The sequence below is a fragment of the Centropristis striata genome, chromosome 17, assembly GCF_030273125.1.
Source record: "Centropristis striata isolate RG_2023a ecotype Rhode Island chromosome 17, C.striata_1.0, whole genome shotgun sequence".
NCBI classification, from domain to species: Eukaryota; Metazoa; Chordata; class Actinopteri; order Perciformes; family Serranidae; genus Centropristis; species Centropristis striata.
The window spans coordinates 4,613,276-4,623,861 of NC_081533.1; the positions used below are offsets into that span (position 1 = coordinate 4,613,276).

The window sequence follows — 10,586 nt, forward strand, 5'->3', positions numbered from 1 at the left end:
AATGGAAGAAAAGGAGCAGCCAACTTCTTAGAGTGTCTCAGAGTTCACCTGAATGCTGAACAAGACATTTTAAAGTGACATGACAAGTTTCATGAACTAAAAACAAACTGTGAAAGAGGCAAAGTTTTAGGACGAAAACATAAACATAAAAACATTAGCTGTTTCTTCCAGCTTTCCAAAGTTATCGACTAGTGCTAGTGCTAGCTAGCTTGAATAGAAGTTGGAATACATGTTAACTATGATATCAAATGGGATGCTAATTTTGGCTAGTGAATGTATTTACTGGAAGAAATGGAGCAGCCAACTTCTTAGTGTGTCTCAGAGTTCACCTGAATGCTGAACAAGACATTTTAAAGTGGCATGACAAGTTTTTAAACGAAAACATAAAAACAAACATCGCTGTTTCTTCCAGCTTCAATTCTTTATTAAACACTGGAAGCAGAAAAAAAAGAATATAGCCATGGTGATGTCATCCACCAGTTTGTGGACTATTGTTTTGAAGTGCCAAGTCTGCAGAAGTGACCATATTTGAACAAGAGTTTGGATCAAAGGTTTTGGATCTGGGGAGGTTACCACAGGTTACCAGCCTGACGAGGCCAATTACTGTTACCATAGCAAATACAATGTTACCGGCTAATGCTATTGCTAGCTAGCTAGCTTTATAATTTCATAAAATTCATGTAGTGTCTTAGAGTACACCTGAATGGTGAACAGAACATTTTTAAGCAACCAAAATGTTGCAGTTAACTTTTCAATTTTAGCATCAGCGCCGCTGGTGTAGTGGTATCATGCAAGATTCCCATTCTTGTGACCCGGGTTCGATTCCCGGGCGGTGCAGGTGTTTTAGGCAGTCTGCAGCCTAGAGGTAAGAGAATTGGGCTTGTAACTGGCGGGGCACCCGTTTGAGTCCCAGGACTGACAGGTCAAGGGCTGAGTGCCCCTGAGCAAGGCTTCACTGCTTTAAGCATGGTGCACAAAGGACGGGATCAATCTAAACCCTCTGGAGTCGCTGATCACACAAAATCACATGACTTCTTCTTCTGAACATTATGAAGATATTATGTAGCTAAGTAAAAAAAACCTAATTTTCAAAATCTGATTTTATGTTCTTTTGCATGTTTTTTGTGTTAAAATGTTGATGCAGAAATTGAAAAAGTAAAAAAATAATAATCAAGTCATATAGGGGAGATTGTACTGAAAAAAAAAAAGAATCCAAATGTCATGGTAAACATTTTTTAAGTGGTATTTACAGGCTGAATGATTCAAAAATGGACAAAATGAATCCAAAGGGTTAATATGAAAACACAAAAAAGCTTGAGTTCATAAACTAGGAAAATGTTAACTGACGTAATTATTCAAGTTAGAAGCAGGGTAATTTCCTCATAGACTTCTATACAGTCTGAATCTGCATCAACTTCACTTTCAGGCCTGGAGGTTGCAGCTACAGTAGGTCTTAATGCTAACCTAAGCTAACTGGCTGCTAGCTGTTGCTTCATTTTAAATATAGATAAAAAGAAGAGTAGTATCAAACTTTTGGCAAGAACGGAAATAAATGTTATTCTCATTATGTCAAACTGTTTCTTTAATGCACCGACATATCATGATTTAAAGGGTGATGCTAAAAAAAGATCCTTCAGAGATCAGATATTATTATCGTGCAGTGAAATGTTGTGTTCCACATACAGTCAAAATATACAGTTGGAGGTCCACAAATGTGGGATTTCACTTCATCTAAGCCAACGGATATAACTTCAAATCCAAAGAAATCCCACTCTGATAATGTCACATCTTTCCGGGGACAGTTTTCAGGCATAAATAAAGGAATCAAGCTGCTTTTATACTTCCCATAACATAATGCATCCAACACATTCTCAGAGCTCGTGATCAACTCTGCTTTTTTAATCAAAGTACAATACCCTGAGGCTGATTTAAAAAGATGGTGACAAGAAGCAGAGCCAAGTCAGCCATGACCCGCCTGCACTCGTATAACTTTTTTATGAAAAAAGCTTCCCTCTCGTGAATGAAATCTGCCGTGTACAGTCCTCAGCAGGATGATTTGAAAAGTGCTTTAGCTGCAGAGCTGACATCTCTCCTCGGATAACAGAAGAAACATGCTGCTTTTTTGCTTTCTGTATCTATCTGTGCTTGTTGTTTCTGCTGATAAGAATCGCACTAATGGATTTATGGGTCCGTGTGATTGTGTCGTGCCTGTGAAAGCCTATAATCTAGCTCTATTACAACACTATGAAAGGCTGTAAAACACACATGCTGTGGACTGATTGCTGGTGATTATAAATCGGGGGTGTTATCAGTTATCAGGCGCTGATTGTAAAGGGTTTCATTAAAAAAACGGTTTCTTAAGGGTAGACTCTGCAACACCACTGAAAGCCAATCATATCACACTGCTTATTTTCCAGTGTCATATACAGGCTATGTCAGTCAGGCATAGGTCTCTATGGTGAAGCCTACCCTGCTTTTTTTGTCTATTTTACTCTGAATTGGACCATAATTCACTAAATGAACATCATGCTCTATTGAAGAAGACTTCAAACTAGCGACTGAGTTCATAAACTTATTAGGGAAATGTTTATTGACGTAATTATTCAAGTTAGAAGTAGGGTAATCTTCTCATAGACTTCTATACAATCGGAAAATAGGTCTCTGTGGTGGAACCTACCCTGTTTTTTTGTGTATTTTACTCTGAATTGGACCATAATTTACTAAATGAACATCATGCTCTATTGAAGAAGACTTCAAACTAGCGACTGAGTTCATAAACTCATTAGGAAAATGTTTGTTGACGTAATTACTCAAGTTGGAAGTAGGGTCATTTTTTTTCATATATTTCTATACAATCTGACTTGTTTGATACAGCAGCAATACCTCTAGTAGAAAGGAACATTGCGTGTATTTGCCTCCATAGGTCAAACATGGAAAAGTAGCTCAATCTGGTGGATAAAAGGTCTCTGTGGTGAAGCCTACCCGTTTTTTTTGTGTATTTTTCTCTAAATTGGACCATAATTTACTAAATGAACATCATGCTCTATTGAAGAAGACTTCAAACTAGCGACTAAGTTCATAAACTTATTAGGAAAATGTTAAGTGACGTAATTATTCAAGTGAGAAGTAGGGTAATTTTCTCATAGACTTCTATACAATCTGAAAATAGGTCTCTATGGTGAAGCCTACCCTGTTTTTTTTATCTATTTTACTCTGAATTAGACCAGAATTCACTAAATGAGCATCATGCTCTATTGAAGAAGACTTCAAACTAGCGACTGAGTTCATAAACTCATATCGTATCATATCACGTTGCTTATTTTTCCAGTGTCATATACAGGCTATGTCAGTCAGAGCAGCTGAATAGCGTGCCTGCTCAGTTCTCACCCCGTTAGACGTGTGGCAGCTTGAACTCACGGTGAACCGAACCAGGTCCAGGAAAGGGGAAATGTCTCTTTCCGAGAGATTCGCCTCTCTTTCAAAAGAGTTCGGCTTGCAAAACAGGCGCTTAAGCTCCCCTGACAGTCTGCAAACTTATCACCCTGTCATTTCTCCGCTGCCTGTGTGATTCTCTGGGACCTAATTGGAGCGACATCATGTGATAAGCAGTGGGAGGCTTTGAACAAAGGGCGAAAGGGGAGTAAAAAGGGCGTGGTCCACCTCGGACCCGTCGTCCTCTCCATTAGTCAAACTGTCTGCCCTCGTCCACCCCCGGTGTTCCCCCCGGTGTTCCCCTGGGGCTGGAAATGTTTTATAGAGTTTTATATGAATGGCACTTCACCGTGTTGTGTGTGGAAGGTCCCTTTAATTAGGTTTTTTTATTTTATTTTGTGTCTTTTTTAAATAATTTTGTGTCTTTTTTAGTCATTTTGTGTCTTTTTTAGTTGTTTTGTGTCTTTTTTTTTAGTCATTTTGTCTTTTTTGGTAATTTTGTGTCTTTTTTTTTTAGTCATTTTGTCTTTTTTGGTAATTTTGTGTCTTTTTTGTCATTTTGTGTCTTTTTAAGTCATTTTGTGTCTTTTTTTGTCATTTTGTGTCTTTTTTAAAATAAGTGTGTGTCTGAATTGGTAATTTTGTGTCCCTTTTTTAACAATTGTTTTTAGTCATTTTGTGTCTTTTTTAATTATTTTGTGTCTTTTTTTGGTCAATTTGTGTCTTTTTTGTCATTTTGTATCTTTTTTAGTTATTTTGTGTCTTTTTTTTTTGGTCATTTTGTGTATTTTTAGTCATTTTGTCTTTTTTAGTCATTTTGTGTCTTTTTTTGGTCAATTTGTGTCTTTTTTGTCATTTTGTATCTTTTTTAGTTATTTTGTGCCTTTTTTTTTTGGTCATTTTGTGTATTTTTAGTCATTTTGTCTTTTTTAGTCATTTTGTGTCTTTTTTTGGTCAATTTGTGTCTTTTTTGTCATTTTGTGTCTTTTTTAGTTATTTTGTGTATTTTTAGTCATTTTGTCTTTTTAGTCATTTTGTGTATTTTTTTGTCATTTTGTGTCTTTTTTAGTTATTTTATGTCTTTTTTGGTCATTTTGTGTATTTTTTTGTCATTTTGTGTCTTTTTTTAGTTATTTTCTGTCTTTTTTAGTTATTTTGTGTCTTTTTTTCCATCATTTGTCAAGCTGTCTGCTCTCATCCACCCCTGGGTTTTCCCGTGTGGCTGGAGAGAGCGAGACAGATGGACATAACGGATGGATGGACAGACGAGGGACGCCCTTCCCTCTGCTGTGAACTCAGACTCACACCAGACACACTTGATTCATTAATCTTGTGATGTTCGCTGAGGGAATATGATATCATCAAGTTGCTGCTTGACTTGGAAAGTTTGTTTACTGCGTGTGTCTCAAAGTTTCTCTGCTGTCCTTAAAATGATATATGATGTTATTTCCCATTTTCACTGTGTTTTTTTTGTCTATTTTACTCTAGATTGGACCATAATTTACTAAATGAAATATACTGAAGAAGACTTCAAACTAGCGACTGAGTTCATAAACTCATTAGGGAAATGTTAACTGATGTAATTATTCAAGTTAGAAGTAGGGTCATTTTCTCATAGACTTCTATACAATCTGACTTGTTTGATATAGCAGCAATACCTCTAGTACAGGGGTCTCAAACTTGCGGCCCGCGGGCCAATTGTGGCCCTCATGACAATATTTTGTGGCCCCCACCTTGATATGAAAGTTTAATGTGAGTTTTATATGAATGGCACTTTACCGTGTTGCATGTGGAAGGTCCCTTTAATTACTTTTTTTTGTTAATTTTGTATCTTTTTTTAAATAAATTTTGTGTCTTTTTTTAATAATTTTGTGTCTTTTTTGGTAAATTTGTGTCTTTTTTAGTCATTTTGTGTCTTTTTTGGTCATTTTTTGTCTTCTTTTGTCTTTTTTGTCTTTTTTTTCGTAATTTTGTGTCTTTTTTTGTCATTTTGTGCCTTTTTTTTGTTATTTTGTGTCTTTTTTTAAGTCCTTTAGTCCAACATAAAATGTAATTTTTACTTTCAAAACACGCTCTAAATCATGCTCAATAAAGAATTTGAAATGTGAACAAAGGAGTCAAATCTACCATATAAGAGGGTTCCATCCAGTTCTATCATTTGATACTAAATCTATCTGAGCTTGTCTCCAGTTTTACTTGGTATATCATCATCAAACTGAAACTGGCCTCATGGAGTTTACAGCCAGAACTTTAGAGGTAAATTTACAGTAGGGCTCCACGCTGCTTTGTTTTCTAGTCTGATGGAGGCAACAAGTCTGGATTATTTGGAACTTTTGGAGACTCCACAGGGTTAATTGAGCCATTTTTGGGTCTGTATTTTGGCCACACAGTTTATTGCAAACTTAGGAGATTTAAAAATGTAAAAAATATATGAAATAACCGTCAAAATCAAAGCCATAATGCATCATCGCAGCCCAAAAAAAAGGTAGAAAAAGTCCCTGCTGAGCAACAAATCTTAAATGTGTGTCAGAGTTATCTCAAGAGCCTGATTCTGATTTCCTGTCTCTGTCACCGTCCTGTCTGTCTGCTCACCCGTCTCACATCTGACCCAGTGTCTCTCGACCCACCTCTCTCTGTCTGTCACGCTGTCTCACTCTGACTGTGCGTCTGCTGCTTTCAGGAAGTTTCACCACCCTCGCGGCGGCTGCATCAAATGACTTTGAGTCAAAGAGGCGGCTAATCAGGAAACCAAAAACTCCACTTCCTTAATTGGCTCGTGTACTCCCCCCCCCCCCCCCCCCCCCCCCCCCTCGCTCTGTTTTCACTCCTTAAAATCTGCAGATAAAAATAATTTCTCCCTTTTATTTTTACGATAAGTGCTAGTAGTGCTTAGCGGGATAAGCCGGATGTGAAAATTGCCTCGACCAAAAGAACAAAACTTGTTAATTTCGCAGCTTAGGAGAAAAAAGGAATTATGAGACTTTACTGTCATTCAGCCTTTAATCATTAGAAGTCTAAGCATTCACATTACTGAACCCTTTGGAGTTTGGGGCTATTTTGTCGGTTTTTGACTCCTTTTCATTCTGCCTGCATATAAACCACTTAAACATCTTTACCATGACGTGTTGGTATCATTGTTTTCAGCTCAACCTCACCTATATGACCTGATTATGTTTTCATTTTGACTAACTGGATCAACATTTTGAACACAAAAAAAGACACATAAAACACATAAAACATGAAAAACAAACCAAAAAACATACAAAATTACAAAAAACACATATAAACACACTCAAAACACACCAAAAACACAATAAAAATACAAAAAACACACATAAAACATGAAAAAAAAAAAAAAACACACAAAATTACAAAAAACACATACAAACACACTTAAACACACCAAAAACACAATAAAAAAAATACAAAAAAACACACAAAAGTTACAAAAAACACACACAAAAACACACAAAATTACAAAAAACATTATACAAACACACTCAAAACACACCAAAAACACAATAAAAGTACAAAAAACACACAAAAATGTACAAAAAACACAGATAAAAACACAAAGAAATTACAAAAAAACCCCACAGAAGATTGTATTACAAATGCTAAATGCACAAAGCTAAATTAGAAAAATCATGTTAATACACTTCGAGGTGTTTTTTTTAGCTTTGCTGAAAAAGAGTTGATGCATTAAATTGGACATGGAAACTTGTGGAAAAGCCAAAACTTTAGAGAAAAGCTTCGTTTTTTTACGTTGTGACGTCATGAAGCTTTCGTGGACTCCAGAGGGTTAACTGTTTTATAACCAAATAACAGGGCTGGATGACAAATAATATGTGTAAAAAATTAACTGTATGTCGGCCAAATCTATATAGAGATAACAGAGATGATGTATTTTACACATGGGGACAAGAATCTTTCTATTTCAATCTCTCTCTCCTTCTGATCCACGAGCTTAAGCAGTCAAGTGAGTGGATTTATAGACCTGAGGCTTATGGCTTAGTCATGATTGCTTGAATTGGCTGCGTCTCAATTAAAATAAATGGTTTTTACTCCTAATGAGAGAACGGGACGCGGGGGGGAGATAGAGACAGCTGTAGAAGCTCACTACACGCTCATTGATTTAAATAAAAAGCACTGGAAAATATTGTGAAAAACCGGTGCTGGACGATTTTTCAAAAAAAAAAAAAAAATGGAGAACATGAAAAACAAACCAAAAACACACACACAATTACAAAAAACACATACAAAACACAATAAAAAATACAATAAACACACAAAAATGACAAAAAACACATAAAAAACACAAAGAAATTACAAAAAACACAAATAAAACACACAAAACATGAAAAACAAACCAAAAACACACATTCACAAAAATCACATACAAACACACTCAAAACACACCAAAAACACAATAAAAATACACACAAAAATGACAAAAAAACCCCACATAAAACACATAAAACATGAAAAACAAACCAAAAACACACACAAAATTACAAAAAACACATGCAAACACACTCAAAACACACCAAAAACACAATAAAAATACAATAAATACACAAAAATGACAAAAAACAATACAAACACACTCAAAACACACCAAAAACACAATAAAATTACAAAAAAACACACAAAAATGACAAAAAAAACACACATAAAAAACAAAGAAATGACAAAAAAACACATAAAACATGAAAAACAAACCAAAAACACACACAAATTTACAAAAAACTCATACAAACACACTCAAAACACACCAAAAACACAATAAAAATACAAAAGACATACAAAAATGACAAAAAAACCCACATAAAACACATAAAACATGAAAAACAAACCAAAAACACACACAAAATTACAAAAAACACATGCAAACACACTCAAAACACACCAAAAACACAATAAAAATACAAAAAACCCACAAAAATGACAAAAAAAACCCATACAAACACACTCGAAACACACCAAAAATACAATAAAAATACAAAAAACACACAAAAATGACAAAAAGCACACATATAACATGAAAAACAAACCAAAAACACACACAAATTTACAAAAAACACATACAAACACACTCAAAACAAACCAAAAACACAATAAAAAATAAAAAAAACACACAAAAATCACAAAAAACACACATAAAACATGAAAAACAAACCAAAAACACAGACAGAAACACTCACAAATTTACAAAAAACACATACAAACACACCAAAAACACAATAAAAATACAAAAAACACACAGAAATGACAAAAAACACACATAAAACATGAAAAACAAACCAAAAACACACAAAAAATTTACAAAAATCACATACAAACACTCAAAACACAATAAAAAGACAAATGGAGAAAAATCCTGTTTCCAGATGCAGGAGAAATGAGAATGGCGAGGAGGACCTTAAGGAAGCCTTAAATCATGTGTTTGAAAGCTCTTTAAAGCTTGTTATATGTTTTACAAGAGCCAAAAGGTCAAAGTTCAAATCCTGAATAGCTCTAAATTTAAAAGTTAACATATCCTCAAAAAAACAAAAAAAAAGGGGCCTCTTCTCTTTTCTTCTTCTTCGCTCTTATTTTCTCTGAAAAGTACTTGCACTTGTGTTGCCGTTTTTTTTTTTACTGTGTTCAGCTGTAAAACATTTGAGGAAACTTTATGCTTCCCCATTCAGCTCCGAGTGTAACTGGAGGTTCTGGGCCGACTATAAAAAACGAGAGGAAAGGAAAAATGGTTGAGGGCAGGATGAGGTCCTCGTCTCTGTGTCTTCATAGTGCGGGCCGCCGGCCAGGCACACTCTCATGCAAAACCTCATCCCCGCAACTCTTTCTCTCCATTTTTTCACTCTCCATTTTTTTTCTCTCTTTGGCAGGACAGTGGAGCTCCATAAAAATGAATTATGCATCTGAAAAATCTGAAATGTGTACGGTGGAGAAGATCGCATCTGCTACTTTATGCAGAGAAAGTTTGAGGAGAGATGCATTTTAATTACTTCATTTGTTCTTGATTTAACCCTTTGATGCACAACATGGATCTAAAGCAGGGGTGGGAAATTCATTTTCCAAAGGGGCCACATGACCAACACCACAAAGGTTACGGGGGCCGGACCAAAACTCTGAACTAAATTCTGCTCAATATTAATTTAATCGATTTATAAAATACAGTAAATTATCTGGTTTTGAGCTGCTACTGATAACAATACATGTTATGATAAGACTGTTAATGTGGAGTAAATGAAATATATATATATGTACATATTCTAGGCGTTTTACAATGTTGTGATGCTTTTATTTTGAAAAGGTGCTGTCCAGTGTGAAACGGGTGCTTTAATTTTGAAAGGTAGTGACAGGAAATAACAGGTGGAACGGTTAAATGAAAAACGAACGGTAAATAATGAGTGCGTAGTAATTCATATAAAGTTGATATAAAGTATGAAAAGGCTTCTATAGTGGCGGCTGACAGGGCACAAGGGTGTTAAAGTTTATTTTCTTCTGTCATATATATTTGTGGCTATATTTGTTGTCTTAACTATAGTAAAAGTGCTTGTTTGCTCAAGTGCTAATGCTGATGTTTGTTATTGTTTCCCGCCTCGTAGCTCTTACGGCGGATTCACAAGGTGACCAAGGAATTTATTAACTTGTTAATTGTTAATTTATTAACTTTTTAGGTGTTTAATAGGTGTTTTTGACAAGGTACCTCGGTAACTCGGGTAACTTATACGTAAATCGCCTTCAAAATAAAAGCACTGCGGTTGTATTGATTTCTAATTTCTGGGTAACCTCATGCGGGCCGGACAGGGACAGCCAACGGGCCGGATGTGGCCCGCGGGCCGCCCATTGCCCAGGTCTGGTCTAAAGTGACCCAGTGACAGAGTTTTTATATTCTATATCTTTGCAATAAATTAATGTCATCATTCCAGGTTTTCCTCAAATAACTTGTTTTTGATTATCATACATCCTCATTTTTTGTTTTCATTTCTTACTTTTTGAATAAAAACCCTTTTTTTATCACTACGCTTCTAATGCACAATGTCATTTTTGACCCGTGTGTAAAGATTAGATTAGATTCAGCTTTATTGTCATTGCACAGAGTACAGCTACTTACAACGAAATGCAGTTTAGCATCTAACCAGAAGTGC

General features: G+C 35.4%; 1 non-coding gene across 1 annotated transcript; it reads left to right on the forward strand.

Moving 5' to 3' along the window:
• Nucleotides 1–766: 766 nt before the first annotated feature.
• Nucleotides 767–837, forward strand: trnag-ccc (transfer RNA glycine (anticodon CCC)). The gene has a single exon. It is a non-coding gene; the product is annotated as a tRNA-Gly (tRNA).
• Nucleotides 838–10,586: the final 9,749 nt, after the last annotated feature.